The sequence below is a fragment of the Perca flavescens genome, chromosome 20 (assembly GCF_004354835.1).
Source record: "Perca flavescens isolate YP-PL-M2 chromosome 20, PFLA_1.0, whole genome shotgun sequence".
Lineage (NCBI taxonomy): Eukaryota > Metazoa > Chordata > Actinopteri > Perciformes > Percidae > Perca > Perca flavescens.
In genome coordinates this window covers 10,407,266-10,432,013 of record NC_041350.1, presented here as the reverse complement: position 1 = coordinate 10,432,013, position 24,748 = coordinate 10,407,266, and the positions used below count along the sequence as shown (strand labels likewise).

The 24,748-nt window shown below is 37.2% G+C and overlaps 1 long non-coding RNA gene and 1 pseudogene across 1 annotated transcript; one reads left to right on the top strand and one right to left on the bottom strand.

The window, feature by feature from the left end:
- The first annotated feature begins 250 nt into the window (after window positions 1-250).
- On the top strand, window positions 251-18,610 carry LOC114547093 (calpain-3-like; annotated as a pseudogene).
- A 2,455-nt stretch (window positions 18,611-21,065) lies between these two features.
- On the bottom strand, window positions 21,066-22,581 carry LOC114546367 (uncharacterized). The gene is made up of 3 exons (XR_003691048.1): window positions 22,496-22,581; window positions 22,048-22,089; window positions 21,066-21,276 (listed from the first exon to the last, which is right to left on the bottom strand). It is a non-coding gene; the product is annotated as an uncharacterized LOC114546367 (long non-coding RNA).
- Window positions 22,582-24,748: the final 2,167 nt, after the last annotated feature.

Sequence of the window (24,748 nt, the reverse complement as noted above, 5' to 3'; positions counted from 1 at the left end):
TTTGCTTTTTGAAATGTATTTGTATTATTTCAAAAGACAGCTAAAACTATACTTCTGCTTTTGAAATATATCAGCTCAAGAACAGTGGAGACTGTGCTTCTGCTTTTGACATGAATTAACCCAAAAACAGCTAAAATATATTTCTGCTCTTGAGACTATAATACTGCCTTTGATTTTGGTTTATGAGTGCTAATGTGCCTTTAGAAATATAATCATGCTAAGTTTTTGTGTTACTGATATTACTATAAACATGCTTAGAGACATTTTAGCGTGAGTTGCGGTGTAAAGTTGCCTATTTGACCCCGCGGTCGGAAAGAGGAAGTGTCTGCAAGAGGCTTCAGATGCATAAGTTGCTTTGTGTAACTGTCTGTCTGAACCTGCACAGCTGGAAAGAGGAAGTGCTGTTGGGGCCCTGTGTACAGGGGTAAGCTCTGGGTGCACATAAGAGGTGAAAAGGTTACTGCTCTGACCTATTGATCAATGCAGTCGAACTGAGCCGTTAGATTCTATGTTAGATAGCAACATGCATATGTATAAAGGAAATATTGTCATATGAGATGGTTTTTACGTATATCCAACCTGATGCTTGCTTTAAGACTGTATTACCATGTAAGGTGAAACAAATGCGATAAAACACACCTCGCTGTGATGGGGGGTTGAACCCCAAGAAATGTAGGCTACATATAAAAATGGGTGCTTTGCCAAAAAGCGCTCTCTCTTCCTTGGGTTCGTTTTCTGCTCTTTTGACCAAAACCCTACGAGTAGGGACATCCTGTGTCTTAGAGCATTTTTTGAGTGATTGAACTCTGTTCATTTTTTTTCATTTATTTTATTTGCTTGTTAACTCTTTGCTTTTAAAAAAAAAAAATAATAAAACCACCTGTGTTCGTCTTGAGCAAGGTGACCCAAAAAACCTTGTGAGTCTTTTTTTGCTCTTTTAGAAGACTTTCTTTCCTTTTTTCCTTTTTTCTTCTTTTTTGCCACTTGCCCGCGTGAGCGGGGACCCCCTGAAAGGGGAAGTGGTGGCCTCCTCTTTAACCGTGCGGTTTGCAGCAACCCCGGGGACCGACCTGACAAGCAGACCTTTGATTCTCCAGCTGAGCGGAAACCTCTGTGACCAGGGCAGAGGCAGCTGTCCGAGTGTGAGTAATCAATTGTAATTGTTTGGTTATAAAGATCTTCTGTGTGCTGTGTATTTCACATACGGGAGACATCTAGGTTGTCAATCAAAAGCCTCTTGTCTCGTCATCGGGTTTCCACTGTAGCAAGAACCCGCCAGTGCGGGGGTGTGTGTGTCTCTTTAAAAATAATCTAAGAACCATAGGGAAGTATCTCAATTAATTCATCTGAACCTATTAATAGTTATAATACAATATTTATAATATTTGAACCTCTAATATTTTAATACCTACAGTATTAAATATAGGGAAGTATCCGAAACAACTCCTCTAATATAGACTTAACCATCCGCCCCGCTGACAGTATCTGTAACGGCTGTACGGCAAAAAAGGGCTTAGAGGGCGAGGGTTATCGGGGGGAAGAAGGGGGGTTGGCTTTAAAAGAAAAAGCGATACTATGCCTCGATAACTGTCACATCTTTCCACAAAATCAATTATTGTACAAGGATGTGAACTGAACACATACAAGGTATTTGACTGGCTTTTTGTTGCTCTCAGTGTACACACGCATAACAGAAATGTACAGCTAAAACAATGACAACAAAGCTGAACAAGGTAAACATAAAATTTGCCTACTATGTACGGATATAAATATGAATAAAAAAGTAAATGAGATGAAGTGCCCTATAGGGTGCCTTTCTAGTGGAGGAAACGTGGTAAAGCGCCCTTACAGTGCCCTACCATTCTCTAGCGCTGACACAGAACTGTGGAGATAGGTCTGGTAATGTGAGATACAACCTATTAAAACTTCTCAAATATTTCTTATATATTATAATAATATATATTATACTTCAAATATTTACAGATAGAACATTTACAAATCTCAGTACACTTTTATATCTGAATACAGATCTGGAGATTTTTTTTTTTACTACACATTATTTACCAATCTGATTATGTTATGACTCGATGATCCAGTGCGTGGCATGGCTAATTGGTAGCAGATGATTCCGAAGGTGGATTATTTCTGAGGACAGAGATCTTCCTGTTAGACACTTTCGGAAACCGGACAGACAGGTAAGTACAGAGACAAGAAATTAGACTAGGTTTTAATCCCAAAGGCTGGTGAATGTGCATACTCAGTGGTACGCAACAATCCGGCAGGGAGCGGAAAGTCAGATTGGTATTTGAAGGCACATGATGGAGCAGGAGTTGCAGGTGTGCTGATTGGAATTGGTGCCAGCAGCAGAGATGGCAAAAGTACTTACTCCCCGTACTCAAGTAGAAGTACGGGGAAGATACTTTTGTTAAAAAAATATTCAAGTAAAAGCAACAAAGTACAGGCTTGGAAATTTACTTAAAGCATAAAAGTAAAAGTAGCCTTGCGAATGACAACCATTTTTTATGCAAAGCTGCCTGGACCACACAAATGTTACTAGAGTGCAAGCTGAGAAACTTCAGTGGACATGGAAAAAAGGCTCTTTATATGCCATTGCTTACATTTTAAGTAGATGTCTGCAAATAGGCCTAAAACATCACATATATGATTATTGTGACAGAGACTGGGACTCCAGGTTAATAAGATTCTGACTGAGTAGCAAGATATGAATTAAAATGTGATTCTGTGAGAATTCAAACATGAGTCCTCTAACTTACGTCTGAGAGGTTTGAGACAAGACCAAATAACGTTAACGTTACTTACTTTTCGCTAACCAGTGTATGATGAAGGTGTTGTGAAATGTTTGTTTATAGCACTTAAATAAGAAATTAATGTTGTTTAGTTTAAAACAGTCTAAAGGAAGTGGTAAATTATAGTGTGATTAACACTCACTATTTACATTATTTACAGTACTTGATTTACAGCTGATACGCCAAAAAGCCCAATATTCGGCCAAATTCCGAACCCAAATCTTGGATTCGGTGCATCCCTAATATTAGATTATTTTCAAATAAGATGAACGTTCGCTAAGTGACTGTTCATTATTTATATAAAGGGCCACCGGAGGAGTTTCGGGATCTTTATTAAAAATAGACTTGAACCTGTTAAGAAATGTTTAAAAGACGTGTTCTTTCTGATTTCTGGAGGAAGGAGGAGAAGCTTGGGTTGAATTGAAAGTTAAGTAAAAGGTTTAATGAAACATCACGATGAAAACAACAGTCAAAACACAAATGTTACACTGCAGCTGACAGCGGACTGATCTCATGCTTCTCCTTGCGGATTTACAGAAGAACAGTCCTGAGACATTCCCCGGATCATACATTTATTCCCCTACATCTGGGTGGTTTCTCAAATGAAATCTTCCCCTATTGGTCAGATGTCTCTCAAAAGAAAAGTTTTATGTTCCTGAGGCTACACCCGGTCACAGGATCTTACTGAGACGGTGTCAATTGTTTCCAAACTACAGCAATACTCGTTCTTTGTCTTGATCACGTCTTACTCAACTGGCAATGGCTCTCAAAGTTGTTTAAACAATAAGTCTTTCTAGTGCTTTTACATTTATGCTAAATCAGCAATGACCTAATCAATTCTTTAGAAGCTTGAGAAGGTGTGAGCCAGACAAATGCTGATTAGTGTGGTGTGATGCAATCGGTTGATTCAGTGCTTCCTCCAGCTACAGTGTTTATTCAACTAAAAGTAAATTTGTGAAAACCAATGTTTTAACTTTTTTTAAACCTAACAAACCTCCCTTTTTTTTTTTTTTTTCTATGACCCTCCAAGACAATTGCAAAAAGATACATGACCCTCCCCACCAATTTGTAGAGGACTTCGGTATTGGTTTGCACTTTGCAAAGATATGCAGATGCCATTAATTATTTTACAGCCATGCCATGTTTGAATTAACCTCTGCATTCTCATCTTATACATCATACTCCTCTGTTATGGTGTGGTGGCCATTTCAGTGGAATTACTCACTAACATTGTTGTGGAAACACAATAAGCATGTAAATTAAATGCACACTTCCTGCATTACTGCATTACTTCAAATACTAAGTTACTCCTCTAGTAAACTAGTATTCACCTGAAATAAAACAATAAAACAGTAAGACCATTCAGCAAAGCACTCTGGGTAACAAATTCAACACACAAACTTCATTCACAAATTTCATAACATAACTTAATGTGAACATGTTGTTAAACATAGGCCGGACAGACATTTTGATCACTAACTGTGGGCAATAATGACACTGGCACCCAACTGACACTTTTGGCCTTTTTGGTGTTTGTTATTCGGTATAGTTCTGGTCGATACATAAAAACACCACTGCAAGCTTAAAAATTTAATTTGCAATTTCAAATGACATAATTGAACTATCTAGTCTCTAATATAAGCAATCAGTTATGTCAGAAAGAAAAAACCTTAACATAAAAAACAGCATGCACACAGACTTATTTAAATATCTTATTTTACTTCTTTGACACCCAAAGGGCAGAAATGTGCCAAGAATGAAAGCAAACAGGTATGTTGTGTGCAGTCAACATACCTGTTTGCTTTAGTAACTATGTGCTTGAACCTGCTGTTTGGAAGTGTCAACACATAGCCCATAGTAATAATGGAAAAAGGAACTGATGATGGTTGATGTGTTGACTCAGTCTGTAGGATTTATCGTCTTAAAAGCAAACTTTTGGATGTAAACATTTTAATCTCCTTTTTCTGAACAGAGTTCTAACACTGCAGCAACGTCTCCACTGGGTGTGTGTATGAACATTGTCAATGCCCGTCACATAAAGGATGGCTATGAGACCCTTACCAATCCTGAGCGGTTTCTCAACCAAGACTTTGCACAGCTGAAAAAGTACTGTATTATCCAACAGGTAAGGTACATCGATGACATGTTCCGCCCTGACAAAAGGTCCATCGGCGAAGGGCTACTGAAACCTCCTGAACTGGCCCGTGTGGTGTGGCTGAGACCAACGAGTGTTTGATCCCATATCACACTAAATGTTGATGGTTAATCAAGCATGTAAGTTTTTGTAGTCTTCAACAAGCACAAAGCTAAACTGGTTCAGTTGTATGTAGAACCAATGATCTTCACTGTGTGGTAAACCTGCATGTTTTTCTAACCAAACTAAAATCAAAGTTACACAGCATCCAAGCTCACAAAATGTATCCTTTTAAAGATTTTTGGTCCATCACCTCAGCTCATGAGATAAAAATGCCTCTTTTTTGGCTAAATGTTCAACTTTATTCATTTGTTTAATTTTGATCTTTGTTAATGTTGCGCAGGTAGGTACACTTAGCTTGTGTTAGCATTCATAAGATTTGATACGTCGTGTTTTTGTTGGCTTAGAATGAGCTTAATGTATTTTTAAAGATAAACAGCAAATGTCAAAGACATACTTGACAAAGCTAAGCATTATTATAGTTGATAGCAAATTTTAAATCATCAACAAATGTCAACAATTCCTCTGTTTTAGGTAATGGTTCCCAATCCACATTTTCAAGTTGATGGGCTCTCCAGGTTTGACTTTGGTCAAGGCTTAGTCGGTAGGGAAATTGCTTCATTCATAATAATCCACACATTGTTTTTTTCCAGCAATGCAATTTTGAGATGCATTTGAAAAGTGCAGACAATTAAAATAGAGCAGAGAAGATATTGTACCAATGTATATTCTTCTCTCTCGGCTGTGTCAGTATTCTAAATCGTTTGTAATCTGTAAACACTTTGTATACATTTTACTGTCACGCTTTTGCAACCCAGTCTCACGGCAGTTCATGAAATGGTCACGTTATTTAATCTATTGATTCGTGTACAAGCACATGATTCTCTCTTTTATTTTGTGGTGCTCAGCACGTTATTTAAACTAATGTATTTCAATGGGAAGCATCCATCGTGATCACAGCACGACTACGGTAGAGAATAGTATGAAATGCCGAAAATCCGCGTAAGGAGGTTAGTTGGGGTGGTGGCTGGGTCAAACAACACAGGACTTTCACCCAAGAGACCGGGGATTGTGTCCTGCGTGTGGTGTTTAATTTCCCCATTGTTCTTTTCCTAACTACAACCTTCCCGACCGCGGGTTGTGTCCCGGCGTGTGTTGTGTCTTTTCCCTGTTCTTCTTTTCCTAAACCCAACCTCCGTATTGATGCTTCCTATTACGTGCTGAGCACCACAAAATAAATGAGATAATCGTGTCTGTGTATACAAATCAATAGATTAAAAATAACGCAACCATTTCACATACTGCCGTGAGACTGTGGCCTTTGTCTGCTTAGTACACCTTCCTAACAACTCAGTGACCATTGTTCACTCAGGAAACTGCTGGTTTCTTGCTTCTGTCGGATCTCTCACGTTCCAGAAAAAAAATCCTTGAGCAAGTTATTCCTCCTCAACAAAAATTCGATGACAACTACTGCGGGCACTTCAGGGTAAACCAACAATCATTTTGTGTTTTTCTGAAAGTAGGTTTTGCTAAATGGTACATATCGCCTTTTGCTATGAAACTGTCCTTTTTCAACTACTCAGTTCTGGCCTGCATTGCTGGAGAAAGCTTATGCCAAGTATGAAATAACAATGTTTTGTTTCTCAGTCATAAAATGCATTCTCTCAAATTTTGGGAATATCTGTGTGAGTAATTTTACACCCACTTGTGTCAGAGTGTGTGGTTCCTACTCGGACATGAGTGCTGGAACTCCTGCCGAGGCTTTGGTGGACTTCACTGGTGGTGTTCATATGTGTATCGATCTGCCAGAACCTCCCCCCAAACTTGTGGGAACTGATGTGCAGGGCTGGTCAATCCATGTCACTGATGGGCTGTGGTACACCACAGGGGGTACGCACAAAAATACCACACAAAACCAACATGGCTGTTTGTTTTTTATTTTGCTTTTTTCTGCTGAAATTCTTCAGGGTGTCCAAAAGACAAGTGACACGTTTCATAAAAACATCTTAAGGCTAAGATGATCTTAGCCAAAGTACATGGTTACTTAAGCATAAAGATCATTTTCGTATGATATTTAGAAATTACTGTAAAAAAAGTTTTTGAGATGTTTTGTTTTGCAGTATAGCAGCCTTAATCTTTGGAATGTGATAGATGGATGTGTGATGTGATGACGTTTCGGACTGCCAATGTTTTCACTTGTTATAGCGGGAAAACTAAGAAAAATTATGGTTGTTTGGAAAAACTCAGGAGCAGCTTGACTCTGGACAAGTGAAGAAATGTTGAGGGACACGTTGATGACTTACACAGAAGCATGTAATAAATATTGATCAAGGAGAATATAAGAACAAGCGCTATAAATTAACCACATTGTAGCGAGTGACATGCTAGACATTGAAATGATGTGATGGAAGATAGGGTGAGGTCAGGGTTTTGAGTGGGTGCATTCTAGACTAGTTAATGCAGCTGTCACATACAGTAATCCAGTAATCCATCAAGGATTTCATAGCATTGATGAGCCTCTACCTATCCCCTTTTATACTTGCCTTTTTTGTTGAGCTTGTCTTATATCACTTGGCAAGAAGAAGTATTTTTTTCAGATATGTTGATGCTTAAAGCTTTAGTGCGTAACTTTTTTATATTACAGTATTGAACGTACTCAAGCTATTGCCAAATAAGTTGCTACAAAGCTAATTAAGACTATTAGCTCCACACAACTCTCTCTGTATTTTTCAGTATGGCTATGTTCAGAAGATTGTGGCGTCCGGTGATTTTGCCATGCAGAAGCTTGAGTGAAGATAATTACCTTTTCTGAAGAGTCCATCATGTTTTTTTTAATCCTCCGTGTCGTCTTTGGCTACTAGCAACTGCATGGAGGAGGGGTGAGGGTGCGTGCGTGATCACGGAAGGTTTGTATCATGTGGACACGCCGACAGTGTTGCTGTCATTACTTAGAATTCCTCATGGGGGCGGCAGAAACTATGCACATTAGCTTTAACTCTTTTATATATTTTAGAATTTTAGCTAAATTTAGAATGTTCTATATTGAGATGCTGATGCCAATTCAGTGATCAAAGAGTTAAACAAAATCAAATGTTCTTCTCCTACTACCATCATTTATTACATGGTTAAAGAAAAGTATGTTGCACAAGACTATCTGCCATGATAACATATCCAGTATCTATATATTATACTGTAGGACACATCTGCCAACAATGTTTTACCAAATGGATTGGTCCAAGGCCATGCTTATGCTGTCACAGGTGTGAAACAGGTGAAGATTTACATTCACTTTTTTAAGGCATTATATACAGGTATATCACCAATAGCTGTCTGTCAGGTTTTTAAATTTCTTATCTCTGTAAATTAATTGTCTATTCATTAAGTTTTAGGCCTTAAATTGACCTCTAGTCATATGCTTTTAAGTAAGTAAGTACAGAGTAAAGTGTTGTTATTTTTATGGCATTTAAAAATTGTGATTTCTCTGGGATTTGCTGGCCAGATGATGAGCCGAGGGCAACTGGTAAACCTGGTGCGTTTGTGCAACCCCTGGGGTAAAGGAGAGTGGAACGGAGACTGGAGTGATCGGTAAGGACAGAGAAATTGCTCTAATTTGCTGCCTCAGGCAAACCACTGAAATTATTTGCCAATGACAATATATTACATTGCCGATATGTTCATTTCCACACACAGGCAAATGTCTTAGGAATGCTTTTTCAACAATTTGCGTCAGCTTCTTGATGATAATCTCTAGAGCGTTATAATAAAAACTGTTTTTGTTACGTCATTTCTATATATATCAATATTTTATTATAATAACAGTCTTGTTATTATAAACTGGTTTCTTGTTATTAACAACAGCAAAGTATGACCAAGTAAGCCAAGTTTTGACAGGTCTTCTACATTCATATCTTGGAGGCTTTATCAGTTCCTCCCCAATGATTGCAGCAGGTTAAAATTATGTATCCAGTTCATGCTGGTGTCATCCAAATGATGCTAGATAGTTGCTGTGCATATTTTAAAGTATTATCTCCTCACTTATGTAGGGTTAAATTGTGCCTTACAGTGCTAAGCATGCTAACGATGTTTGGAACAGAGGTGTGAGAATTTTCGAGCTGTCTTATTGTCTTGGTGGTTTTCACAAAACTAGTTTTGGCAGTTTTTTGTAGAGTTTTTCAGTTTAATGCCATGGAAACCATAGTTTGTTATGAATTACACAAATTAATTTGCCCAGTACAACCGCAGTATGATCTGTTGGTCACTCACTCAACAGCTCTATTGGAGGAGTTGGGAGATTAGTGTCTAGTTTAATAATTTAGTGTTGCACTTTGGTCAAAATTAACAAAGAAGTGGTTGAGATATCCAGACGATTAGTACATTGTAAGTGTTAAGCTCCAAAAACACTGGATCCTACATTTTCCATAAAGCAACTTTTGCTTACTATTTCTAGTCATAGTTCCATTATCTTTATTGTGACTATTATTGCCACTGTTCATCACACCCCCAACCGGCACCATCAGACACCGCCTATCAAGAGCCTGGGTCTGTCCGAGGTTTCTCCCTAAAAGGAAGCTTTCCTCACCATCTGAGGTTTCTCCCTAAAAGGGAGTTTTCCCTCACCACTGTCACACTAAATGCTTGCTCTTGGGGTAATCACTGGAATTGTTGGGTCTTTGTAAATTATAGAGTGTGATCTAGACCTATTCTATAAAGTGTCTTGAGATAACTCTTATGATTTGATACTATAAATAAAATTGAATTGCCTCTTAATATTTAGAATAATTCGTAACAATATTGCATTTTCTCCTTTCTTCACTGACAAACTGCATCTAAAGGTCACATGTGTGGCAAACTGTGAGTCCTCAAGATCGGGAGATGTGCCTTTCAGTGAGGGATGATGGGGAGTTTTGGTAAGCATGATATAAAAATACAGTCAATTCTAAAAATTCCAAATGCAAAATGTTTGATTGTCATTGTAATAAGGTATAACTTGTAATTTAAAATTTAATTTCAGTAACATATCTAAAACAATTATGCAGAACGCATTTGCAAGTCTTAACTCAGCTATTCAATACCGATCCCTATTTTCTCTTTGACAGATCAAGTGAATCTCAGACTAAAACAACAATGTGTTATATAAATTAATCTTTGATGTCAACAGGATGACCCTAGAAGATTTTTGTAAGTTCTACACAGATCTTGACATCTGCTGCCTGCGTCCAAACTTCCTTGATGGCAACTCTATTTGCCACTGGAAAACCTCCTTCTATGAGGGCAGATGGGTTGCAGGAACAACTGCTGGAGGATGCATAAAAAACCTTGGTACTTCCACGATCCTATCTGGACTGAAAACTGTCCCCCATAAAAAGCACATTAAGACTGGAGTGTGCCAATTTGAAAATGTAGAGATTTCTATCGAGAGAATGTATTTAATTAGTTAATTATATAATGTAAAATTATATAAAAATTATAAATGTATCAATTTAATTATAAATGTAAACAACATACAGAAATACAACCAACAGCTTGTTGAGACACACACACACACACACACACACACACACACACACACACACACACACACACACACCCTATACTGCCAACACTGGACTATCGGGCTACACCAACAAGTCTGGAATTTGAATTTTTGTTTTTTAAGCCCCTTGTTGGCGAATGTCTGATGATGCCAAAGTCCATACGTTTCTCTTAAGTTGTAAAATGCTAATTTGTTTCCCTCTCTGCCTTCCAGACAGTTTCTGGACTAATCCACAGTATCGGGTGAAGATTGAGGGATTACTTAGTGGATGCTCTGCAAAACAGGGTGAGAAAAACATGCTGGTGTCTCTCATGCAAAAGCCTGACAAGAGAAACAGGCGCCTAGTCCAAAACCTCCACATTGGATTCTCTGTATTTGAGGTAATTATTACCCTTTGTGTCTGGTGCAGTGTAATAACTATGATGTATGTGTCATGTGTAGACATGGGAACACTCACTTATTCACTCACTTTAGGACTCACTTTTACAACCTAAACACGTGTTTTTACTAGAATTTTGGTAAACCTCTGTACGCCCCAAGTGATCATTAAATTCCCTGATTTCTATTTACATTATTTAAATGTTTCATATATTCATGATTTGACTGGATTTGTTTTGTCCCCAACATGAAATCATTTTCCTCTGATTTCTCCAAAGGTGACTGAAGAAGTAAGTAACATTTCTAGCCCAATCATCATACACAATACATGCCCAAAACATTGCGCAGCTCACACACACACACACACACACACACACACGTTTTAGAACACCCCTATTTTTCCAGGTTTTAATTGAAATTCATGCAGTTCAATGTCTTATTGTACTCTGAAATGAAAGAATAGAACAAATGAACAATTTAAGTTGTTTAAGTAACACCAACTTTCAAAGCTTGATCAACCTCCATTGCTGCAGAACAGCTTTACGTTGTTAACCCATTTCTTGTTCCGTGAAAAAGTCATTTTTGTAAAATACTGAAATTTTCAGTTTTGGATAACCTTACTTTTTTTTTTTAACCTCAGGCAGTTCACCACTTAACTTTGTACCATTTCAAGCTATTCATTGGACAGCTAAAATTTCAATAAAAAACAAAAAAGAATTGGGGTGTTCTAAAACTTTTGACCAGTAGTGTATATATACAGTATCTCACAAAAGTGAGTACACCCCTCACATTTTAGAAAATATTTTATTATATCTTTTAATGGGACAACACTGAAGAAATTACACTTTGCTACAATATAAAGTATTAAGTGTACAGCTTGTATAACAGTGTAAATGTGCTATCGCTTCAAAATAACTCAACACACAGCCATTAATGTCTAAACCGCTGGCAACAAAAGTGAGTACACCCCTATGTTAAATTCCCATAGAGGCAGGCAGATTTTTATTTTTAAAGGCCAGTTATTTCATGGATCCAGGATACTATGCATCCTGATAAAGTTCCCTTGGCCTTTGGAATTAAAATAGCCCCACATCATCACATACCCTTCACCATACCTAGAGATTGGCATGGGGTACTTTCCATACAGTCATCTCTCAATGCAAATCAAACCAGCTATTAAGCTAACCGACATAAAACCATGCCAATCTCTAGGTATGGTGAAGGGTATGTCATGATGTGGGGCTATTTTAAAACCAGCGGTTTAGACATTAATGTCTATATATATATATATATATATATACACACTGTTATTACAGTACAAGGCACAGAGGGGGAAGTTTCCAGCTGCTTTCTTCAAAAAAAAAGAACCTGTGGCCCAAACTAAAACCTATATGAATAGACGTGAGGTGATGGAGTTCCTTTTGCTAAAGCCTGGTGAATATGTGATTGTGCCATCCACCTTCAATCCCAATGAGATATCCTCCTTCATCCTGACCATCCTCTCCAAGGAAGAAACCCACCTCCAGTAAGTCACTCGCAACTCACTAATTTGTGTTTAAAACACATGTACCATTAATCTATATGCCACAGTCCACATAGGGGGTTTTAAACAACTCCAAAGCACAGATAACAAAGTTATATTAACCCTCCATCTAACTCCTTTTAAGACAGCAAACCAGCCAATCCCCAAAATGTTGATGTACTGTAACGGAGTGTTACTGGGCTTTAGTAACTGTAAAGACATTACTGAATTTCAAATAGTAATCACTACTTGTTACTTTAATGCATTAACAAGTAATGTGTTACTGCTCAACACTGTCCACAAGTAATATATTTATGTTGCTTTTCCTCTCAGTGAGAATTCTGACGGTGATAATCACGAACAAAGGAGAGCAGAAGAGGTATAAAATATATGGTCAATGTTCATATTATTTTGGTATTGCTGTTTTTTTACATGTTTACTATGTTGATTACGTTGATAGCGTACATAGTATATATAACCTTTTTCAGTCAATACTCTGACAAGGTAATGTGTGTGTCTTAAGGAATTAGTTCAACATTTTGGAAAATATGCTTATTTGTTTTGTTACATTCTCCACCACCATAGACTCCAAGAAGCAACCTGATTTCACAGAAAAAAGTGAAATAACCATGAACTCTTAACATTGCATTATGTGGTGGTGGTGGTGGTACTATAACACGCAAGCAATTTAGGTCCAGGCAACAAAACTACTTGGTTAGGTTCAGGAAGAAAAAAAAATCATAGTTTGGATTAAAATAAGTATATTTCATATGAGCCAAATATAAGTCTTTCCTTCTTTTCATTTCCAGTATGAAGAAGTGGATGCTGAGCAGATCCATAGGATTCTAAATGAAAACATTCTGAAAGGTTTGGACTGTAAAACTTCAAGAGGCTAGACAACATATGAGCTAAACGTATATATTCAAATAATATAATATAATAATTTTGTGTAGCACTGCTATGTTGTATGTAGGTAAATTCATTGTCCTGTTATTTCTATTTTTATTTAGGGGACTTGAAATCTGGAGGATTCAGCATTGATGCCTGTCGCAGCATGGTTGCTCTGATGGATGTATCCTCTTATGTGATATTCACTGTGAATTGGTTTACTCGAAAAATACCTTTTTTCTCCACCTCCGCTCCCAGTTTGCTAAAGGGGAAATCTCTCACAGTAAATGTAGTTACATTAAACACTTAAGTAATGTACATGCCAAAACCTGCCAGCCCTTTGGTGGTTTCACAAACGAACTGATTTAAAAGGTCAGGCATGAAGCAACATGTACACCAAGTCAAACTTTTGCTTCCAGTCAATGCCTATTTTGCTTGTGTTTATATGATTGTGGCATGTTATTACAGAGTTACCGTCTTCTCTACTAACTAATGTAATGCACATGAAAGCAGTGCCAAAACCTGCCTTCACTTTTGTATATTTAAAAAGGTATAGTAAGTGATTTTAATCTAATACACTTTTTGTCAAATTCAGCAAATATATCCTCATGGTCATGTGCGCTGAAAAAAAACAACTGTGTTAATACACAGCCCTGGCTCTGTAAATGGAAAACAAACAGAAAGGAGTGAATGAGCCACAAAACACTATTCCAGACAATCTGCAACAGGCTGTGACAGTAGATGGTAGGGGCGGGGGGAGGGGGAGGCAGCATGTGAATGTGCCAACTGGCCAGTTGTTATCTGTTCATAAATCTACAGGATGATTATGAAGGGGGGGGGGGGTTTAAATATTAACATAAGTCTTTGTGCAGCATGGCTTACTGCACCTTTAACACACAACTAGATTCAAAGGTCAGGCTAAGACATGAAATAAAATATACAGCGCTATACCTTAATGTTGGGTTAGACATCAATCACCGGCAAACTGAACGGTGAGGAATTTGTTCGTCTGTGGAAGAAGATCATCACATACGAGGTAACAGGAACCAAGTGAAAGTTGAACACTTTATAATAAAACAAAGATGCCTGGTGGCTTCCTAATCATTACAGACATGACTGTATGAGTCTGCTCATTCGTTCATCAATGCAGAGTTAGGGTGCGTCCTGATTCTGTGTATAGGGTCTGTGTGTTCTCGCTGTGTCGAGCTCAGAGATTTACAATACTAAAAGTCTTTTCTTTTACCAGGACATTTTGTTCCGCACAGATGTTTCACAAACAGGGACACTGTCACTGAGTGAGCTGAGGAATGCAATCATGGCTTCAGGTAGACGATGGGCCAATTTTTCTTTGTCTACTATAGACCGAACTGAGATTTATCACCATCATTTAAATCTTATAAATTGTACACAACAACAGAAATATTTCCAACTCTAACTAATTTTAATGCAAAACAACAATGCTATGAAGCCAGGTGCCAGATATATACAGTGAATACACACAGTAACCAAGAATACACGCATTGCACACAAACTGTTTATAAAGACTAGCATCATGATTGTCAATGTACTTCCATGCATGTTAGTACTCTCTGTGATAATATCTCAAGTAGGGGTTACATAAACAGAAACACTTGACAAAAAAATGACTCTAGTTACAGCTGTGCCTGGTAGCCAGCAGTAACAAAAACAGAACAGCAGGCTGTGATGAACCCATCTAGAACGTATTAATTAATTTCAGTAATGCAAATATTCCACAAAACCCTTCACAGTACTATAATTGGGAGATGAATGCATGTGAAGCATTAGTAGGGCTTCTATATTTAAACAAGGGTGTTGCGTGACAGCAATGAGCATACACAGGGTTTTTAGTCTTAGGCCTACAATAAATGAAACGCATTTGGCCCTATGTGTGCAGATTTTGCTGCGTTAGGCAAGAATAAGCATGTAGCAGAACATGTTTAGTAAAGTTTTATTGGCTATACTCCCCAACCTTAATTCCTCAGGTCAGGAGTAATAATAGTACATCAGTCTTGTCGGTCAACGATAAAAATACTGAGATGTAGTTCAATTGTGTAATGTTAATCACCTGCTTTTGTGTTTAACTGACATTGATGATGAACATTTATTTACTTAAACAGATTCCAGCCACTTTTAAAATCGTTCAAATTCAAAACATTTGTTACTAGTCCCACTAATTATGGTTCTATTCACGGTCCCAATAGGCCATGACAGCGGCAGTGTCAATAAATAAATTGAAAAATAATCAGCAGGAGCCTCCAAGTTCTATGGTCTTTTTCGAGACGTGCATGTACCTAAATTGGAGGTTATGAGGATGTGTTGGGAAATGGATGTGGGTGAAAGAGTTACAGGTGACTGGACCCCAAGCAAATTAGCCAGATTTAAGTTAAAGGACAGCGACACCTGCTGGAAATGTGAGGAAGAAGTTGGTACTCTAGTACACAATGTTGTATTTCTGTAAGAAAAATTAGCACCTTTGGGAAGGAGTGGTTACTCTCCTGAATAAGATATTTAATTTGCCGTTGATTAAATCTCCAGCTTTATGTGTTCTGGGTCTGCTACCAGGGGACATAGTTTCAAATGAACAGAAAAGATTATGGGTTCGTCTGGCCACAATAACAGGGTGTAGAATAATATTAAGACACTGGAAATCAACTATCCCATGCTGTTTTACGGAATGGATTGAGTTGATGACAAAGACGGCTACTTTTGAACGGGTTACTTATAGAGTCAGCGGTAGGGAAGATGTTTTCAGAATGTGGGGCCCTTTTTTGGATGTAATAGAAGAAATGTTTGTCTGATTTTTATAACTGGCAACTGGTGTAATGAATTGGTAGGCGTGGTAACTGTTTCTATCAAGGCATGTTTGTTTTACTATTTTGTTTAATTTTTTTTAATCACATGGTTTTGTTTTTGTTGTTTGTTTATTTTATGTGTATTGGTTTGTATTCCTCATATTGTTAGGTTTGTTTTGTGTTATGTACAATTGTGTCTCATTTTGAAACTGTATTCAATGGCTGACAGGTGCAGCCGTAGTTAATCTGATCAAAGAGGGGAAGTATTTGGGTGGTAGCCAGGTTTCTATTATTGATCCCTTTGTTATTGTCTAAAGGATACTCCTGTTGTGTGTTGTTTAAAAAGAAAATTGGCGACAAGGAACGTAATTGTGAATGGAATGTTGTAAAGTTTTGGATCAACCATTGTCCTGTCAAAATATTAAAAAAAGAAAAATAATCAGCAAATTAGTTGTAGCCCTAATATAAAATCATGCTTAAACTTTTGTCCAATATGTTGTTCAGGAAAGAGGATCAGAGATGACATGCTGAATTTGATGGCTCTGCGCTACGGTGCCTCCTCTGGACAAATAACGCTGGAGAGCTTCATCAGTCTAATGCTTCGCTTTGACTGCATGAACCGTAAGTAAATTTAGGCAGCTGATGAACGTTTGGGTTCAGTCTCACTACTCTCATACAAGTCGTATTGTACACAACATCATCACAGTCGGCAGCTGTTTTTAGCAAAATTAAGCTGATTAAGATATTGGAGCATTTTGCAGCTAAAGTGCCAGATATTTTCACCAGGAATTGGTGGAGACCAAAACAGAGCTAAAACAGGTTAAATATTGGACTTACATGTGCCAGGTGGCCAGAAACACAATTCCAAATAATTCCTCCATATCCACTCGATGTGTCAATTGTGTGGCAACTGTTTGCTAACAAGGTGATAATAATTTGCCAGTAATGTGGTCACAGCTTGTTTCTGCTACTAGGAAAACAAAATCCTTTCCACTATTGTTACAATGATGAACAGTATTTATTTTCGGAGATTAAAGCCTAATTTGTATTTGACTTGGCTTGTAAGTGTTTCTTAAGCTGATTATGCAAACATTTGTATAATCAGAAAGCATTTATTCCAGTTTGATGATTGATTGCAGAACATTGTTAAAAATGTTGCAAGACCTTGTACATATTGCTGGGATTTGCAGAGTGCCAGACCATGGACAGCATAAGTCTGCTGTATTTCCAAACAAGGTTGAATGTGTGTGATGCTGACATGCATTTGTGGCTAATTGTGTAAGATGGTTTTAACTTGGCTTGTGCAAACATGTGATTTTACCCTAAAATGCCAAAAAGAATAAACTAAATTCCCAAACTTCTAAGCCCTTGCCGTGTGTATGTTTAACAGGAATCAGTATCAGCGATGACATGCTCAATTTGATGGCTCTGCGCTACGGGGCCTCCTCTGGACACATGACGCTGGAGAGCTTCATCAGTCTCATCCTTCGCTTGGACTGCATGTACAGTAAGTGAAGTCAAGTGGGACAAATGATGACAATAAATGACAACTATATACTGTTAGAAGTAACTGTCCACCACACTTGCTGTGTAAATATGTTAAAATAAAATACATATCTTCATATTGGAAAGATTAAAAATTCCCAATTAGTAGGTCTAGTCTATATATACAAATTTATCAAGCTTATGGCTTAAGGTGATGCAATTTATTCACAATTGTGTGTTGCTCAACAGAAATCTTTAAATAACTGTCTAATGGAAAAGCCCTGAATCTTCATGAGTCAGAGGTAATATAACATACTTCTTTACACACACTAGAATTATACAATTACATAATTTAACTTAATTATATGTCCTGTGATAAAATGTATAGTATTGCTTATGTTCTACTTCATTAATAACCTGTCTCTTCTTTATTTTCAGTGGATCTGCATGTAAAATGTACACTTAACCCAACAAGGGAGATGGATGGTACAAAATCATCAGGAAATAGAGGAGTACATATTTCAAGAGTGTTTTCTTTTCATTTGCCATCTTATAACAAAAAGCAGAATCTTATAACATGTTGAAATGATAGACTGGGTTTTTCAATTATAATTGTATGTTTGATTATCTCATCACTAAGTCAATGCTTTAGAAAACAGACATTATACAAATACATTTGAGGTTTCAGTACAAACTACACAACAGTTTTTGCAGTAAAAATAAAGCCAAGTAGACTAAAAATATGTGAGATTGTGTGTACCTGTAAAGTGTGAGAGTGTGATTTGGGCTGTGCACCTTTATCATATGTCAACCGCCGGTTTTCTGCAATCAATTATTAATTATTAACAGTAGTTCATTATTAACAAATCAATTTTATCACAGAGAAGAATATCAACCTTTAATCCCATTTATTCAGTCGAAACCCAAAGGTCTTTCTTTTTTTTTTATTGGAAAAGCACCCTAAGGTCCAGTTTACTAATCACATTAGTATGCACGCGTGTAGTGTTTAACTTAACAGTGATGGGTAAAATAATTCATTTAAATCTTAATGAATAATTTCTTGCTCCATGAGATTTTTCAATCACAAAGTGTTACAATGTAAAGTTAAACTACATGGAAAAATGCCCATTTTCTGTGCTCTTTCAGCAAAGAATTGAGAAGTATGAGGTTCTCCTCTCAAACTATTAGATGTTGCAAGCAAAGGTTGAATGTTAATTCAAAGGTGGAAGTCTAGTCTGGTTAGGATAAAAAAGGTGTAGAATTCAAGTTTTCATAAATACTTTGCCACTTAGTTCACAGGTATTGTTGCATTGCTGCTCTATTGTGGCCGAAAACAGCACTGAATATTTTTAGAATTAAAAATCAATTATTGTACAAGGATGTGAACTGAACACATAAAAGGCATTTGACTGGCTTTTTGTTGCTCTCAGTGTACACACACATAACATACACAGAAATGTACAGCTAAAACAATGACAACAAAGCTGAACATGGTAAACAAAATTTGCCTGCTATGTACTATGTATAAATATGAATAAAAAAGTAAATGAGATGAGCTTCTTCTCTCTGTTAGTATTAAACTGTTTGCATAACAACTAGCCCAAATACTGCTGACATTCTCACTAGAAAGATCTTGGGAGCCACTTCCTGACCTTGTGGGAGACAACATCATTTCATATTATGACTTCATTCTTCACTCTTAGAAAGCTGCTGTAGAAGGCTTTCGTCAGTCATTTTTCTGTACTTATGCTGTGAAGTGCTGTAAAATTTGACTCTACTTGCAAGTAAACAAACTTTGAGACAATTTCGGTGATTCTGTCTCTTGATAAATAATTATCATAGCAGTACCCAAAATGCGCATAGCATTGAATACTACAAAATACAATTTTCGGACTGTATCTCATGAGTGCGCTGTTATTCTAACGAAGGTTCAAAATGTTACATTTGTTACAAATGTGGTTTAGAAGTGAAAATATATATATAGGGCACTTTAGCACAGCGGTGTCAAAAACACAAGTGGATCATAAACTGAAAAAAAAAAATTGTATGAACTCAATATTTGTTTTTATTTTTACATCCCAAGTAATGTAATGCGAAATACAAAATATGTGAAAATATGACCTATTTTAACTCTAACTTTAAGTCTCTCAGATGTAAGCTACTTTTTTCACTCTGTACTTTACAAAATAAAGACATTATCCAAACAGTTGTAGTATATCCATATTTCTTCCAAACCTTATAAATGCCTTACAGATGTCTTATCAAAAAATGTGCTTCATAAATATGGAATACACATGTATAATGGCTCTGGAGATGTGTAGTTTGTTTTCAACATAAAGGTCAGGATTAAAAAATGAATGATGATGTGTTGCCTTTTGATCGGACTTAAAAGAAAAATTGTCACTTGAGTCCAAACTTAACAATGACAGTGTGTTTCTTTTTCAATGCACACTCTGGAGAGTATTCAAAAGTAGTTTTGGATTAGATTGTTGTAGGTCAAATCCATAAAAATCAGGACAGATATATTGATTCTTTCCTCCCCCCCCTTTCTTTACAATCGGCTCCAAGAGACTGAAACACAAACATCCAATATTTATCTGTATGCATTTGTTTATTTGAGCAATAGCAGTGTTTAAATTATAATATATAATGCAGTCAATTTAAGAAGTTGATTTTTCATTCATTTTAACTTGACATATTGATTGAAAGTAAATGTTAGAATTAGCAGTGCTTAAATTTAAAAGTCCCAGTATAAATAGTATAATTCAGATCAAAACATTATTTAGATTCCTGTGATTCGTTCAATAACATAGTTTTACAACATGAAGAGATCAAGTTAAGCTGTAGTTAAGCAGCTGCAATCAAGCAATTTTCTCTAGGCAACTATCAATATTAGTAACAAATCTCACTCTCAAGATGTAAGCTTTACTGAAAAATTGATTAGTGTTTTGATCAGAGTTGATCGATTAGTTTGATTAGAAGTCACAATGTATTTAGGCTGGTTGTTGTAGTATTTGCAGCACAGTTGCCAGCAGTGCAGCCAGGAATATGGATGTAGGGTGTTCTGCTAGCTCTGCTACCCCACTAGTGGTATTAGCTAGAAATCAAAGCCAAAGGCCTAAATTTATACTGTGATTACATTTATCACATAGGAGAATTGTGTTCTCATCAGTTGAAAATATGTAAAGCAAGGTTTAATCAAATAAAAATGTCAGTTGAAGCAATGACACATCATTTATTTACAGTGGGTGAACTTAAATTAGAAGCCAGTAGTTGTTGGTCACCTTTTGTTGTTGTCCCTGTAGTGGTCAGGGGTTGGCATTGAGCTGCCTGTGGTTCCTGTGGATGAGATCCAGTCGAATTTCAATCAGGAGAGACTTCCTTGCAAATATGAACATGTTTATTGTACAGGACAAAATATGAAAATGTGCAAAACTCTCTGGAGATTAGACTCCATCGAATCCATATGTTATAAATGGGGTAGTGAACCCAAACATATCCCCCAATGGAGTCCAGACACTGGTGGTGGTGATGAACGTGCCCAGGAACCAATCAAGATTGCCATTCAGCTGACGATCCCCGGAGTACGTGGGTGAAACGACCGGTGGTTGAAGGGGAGGAGGCGGGACGCACTCTATTCCTGAAACAGCTGACAGCTGACAACCGCAGAGGAGAGAGCATATTTAAAACAGGATGTCATGATGTTATTGGCTTGTGATACATGGCTGAATCTGATTGGTTTAACTAACAGTGAAACAGCTGAATCCGATTGACTGCTGACAAGTGAATGCCATGGAACAGCTGATCAATTAGGAGTGATGAAAAAAGAAATTTGAAGTCTTCCTGAAAGAACTTACGCTGAGCTTCATTAGACGGTGCTTGTAAAACCAGTCAGCTCGCAGCTGTAAATCCACTTTGTTGCATATCCTTAACTAGATGTGAATTCAAATGGTGCCATAACAAATAAACACCAAATCTTGTGGGAAATTGGCCTGTGATGGGAACCATTCTAAATACAGTATGTACAAGGTGAAAAATCTTGACATTGTCATTGACATTCTTGTCGTCACTAAAATGTTCACAAACACAGACTGTTGCACACTAGTGTCCTCATGTGGCTGAAAACAGAACAGTAGGAGGACTCTAACACTTCCCAAGCAATAACACTATCACTGCACAAACTGAGATACTGTTTAAAGTGTTGCTCGTGGGTCCTTAGTTTGTAAATACATTTGTGTAGTCCGGTTGACTTGGTCATAGAGTGTATACATTAATTCTTGTTAAATTTCATACACTACTGATATACAATTGGAAGAAATATTTTGGCTATAGAGTATACATACACATTTTTTTTTACCTGCCATAAGCAATTTATTTACAGTGGGTAAATGTGTACTGTTAATTAGAAGCCAGTTGTTGTTGCTCACCTTTTGTTGCTGTCCCTGTTGACATTGAGCTGCCTGTGGTTCCTGTGGGTGAGATCCAGTCTAGTTAGACGGTGCATTGTAAAACCAGTCAACATCCAGCAGTGTTACTTCATACACATCATTAAGTGAATGTAATATTCAAATTCTTGTGGTCACTAAAATGTTCACACACTGGTGTCCTCCTGTGGCACAAACTTATAATTAAAGCTAGCACATAATTAAAGTGCTAGCTTGTGGGTCCTTGTAAGCGACACTTTTAATTTGTATGCTATTTGTTTAGTCCAGTTGACTTGGTCACAGTCTATAAATGTGTCCTCTTTGTTAACTTTCATACACTACTGATATACAACTGGAAAAGTATGCAAAAGCAATGTTTACCTGCCACAAGCAATTTATTTACAGTGGGTAAATGTGTAATGTTAATTAGAAGCCAGTAGTTGTTTCTCACCTTTTGTTGTTGTCCCTGTTGGCATTGAGCTGCCTGTGGTTGCTGTGGATGAGATCCAGTCTAGTTAGACGGTGCATTGTTAAAGCAGTCAGCTCGCAGCAGTGATACTTCATCTGCTGTAAATCCACTTTGTTGCATATCCTTAACTAGATTTGAACTGGTGCCAAATGGTGCCAAAACAATAAAAACCAAATATTGTGGGAAATTGGCCTGTAATGGGAGCCATTCTAAATATGTACAAGGTGAAAAATCTTGAAATTGTCACTGACATTCTTGTTGTCACTAAAATGTTCACAAACACAGACTGTTGCACACTGGTGTCCTCATGTGGTTGAAAACAGAACAGGGGAAGGAATCTAACATTTGTTAAGTCCGGTTAATATAATAATAATAAATTGAATTTATATAGTGCTTTTCACGAACTCAAAGTCGCTTTACAGGGTGTTGACTTGACATAGAGTGTATACATTTGTTCTCGTTAACTTTTATACACTACTGATATACAATTGGAAGAAATATTTTTACCAAAGTACAAACATGTGTCACCAAGCTTGCCCTTATTTCTACAATGAATTTGGAAATGTAAAATGTCCACCCAAAATGAAACGTGAATCCTTTTATTTCCAGAAAAACATAACCCTCATCAGAAATCCAGGTGTACGAGACACCATTTTGAACCTGACCTTGACAGCCCTTGCTCCTGAATTGGAAGAATTTCAGCCTGAAGACTTTGAGCGGTGGCGAGCCTCCATCCTGGCAGCTTGATGGTGATCCCCAGTAACATCAGCTGTGCATCCTATACAGCTATGTAAGAGTTGATATTTTTTAAGTCCACAGCTAGACATTTTGAGTATGCATTATTGGTGTCAAACTCACAAGGATTTCTGTTTTCTTCCTTCAGACTGAGTGGTCTTCTGCAATGTTTGGAATCCCTGCCACTGCAGCTTTCACAGGGTGTGAGATCAAGCATAGAGTTGTTCAAGGAGACATCAGAATCAGAAAAGGTTTTATTGCCAAGTACGTTTTTTACGCATACAAGGAATTTGTCTTGGTGTTGTTGGTGCATGTCACACATTCTCTAAATATAAGAAGGATCAGAAGAATATAAACAATATTCACAAGTACGTGGAAAAATGCTCTGCTAACAAACCTCTTCAGAAAAGCCGATTACCAATACTGTGATAATAGCTGTATTGATGCTATTCCTTCATTTAAATTTTCCCTCAAACAGGTTGCTCAGTTCCAGATTCCTTAATGGTGAATTCATTGCTATGGTTGTATAACATGGATAATACAATATTGGTTAACAATGTATAAGACACAAGTTTGGCACATTAACTTTGTTAAGACATTAAGGTATTTTACCTGTAGCTTTTGCCACTTTATTAACAATTATGCGCTTGTCTCCAGTACAAGGAGTGGTAAGTCTGTAAATTACCAGACATTTAAACTTTAACAACAAGATGGCATTCTGAAGGTACAATATCTGATACATGAATATTATCTTTTCACAGAGGACCTCATTTGTGCTGCAATCCATAGGTAGGTGAATTACTGATTTTTCTGGAGCTGAATTTGTGTAGGTTCTTTTACACAATCTAATTGAGTTGACAATGTTTATTGTTTCCTCAGATCACAACTCGAACAAACCCTGTCTGTTGCTAATTCCTCTGAAGCCCTGTGCAATTTTACCAGCTAAGCTCCGGACAGAGCCACGGTGCAAAATAGTCTCGGGAAGGAACTTGTTTTGGTGGAATGTGTACGTTCAAAAGTTGTTTTAGTCATGCAACAATAAACTCAGATTTGACAGATAGGCTAGCTAGCTGTCTGGATTTACCCTGCAGAGATCTGAGGAGCAGTTAACCATAAGTAGTCCTCATAAATCCACCAGAGTTTGAAATTCCAACACAAAGAAAGCAGAAGGTAACGGACATCCTGGCAAAAAGAGCATGATCCTGCGAAATTTCCATCAGCACCGGAGCATCCAAGAAATGGAACGTCGTGGATATAGACTATGTGCGGTCTAATAATGGTAATTATGCTTAGACTTAGCTTATTCTTTTTGATACCAGAGAAGATAAATATATACATTCAATTAGAAGCATTATTAGGATGAAAATCACCACAATCAAGCATACAAGAGAAACAAAACTTAAAAAATACATAACTTAGTTATGTCATGTATGTTCGGCTCTCAGGTTACACTGCAAGGCAGACCAGGACACCAATCATTTTCATGTTAAGGAATGACTA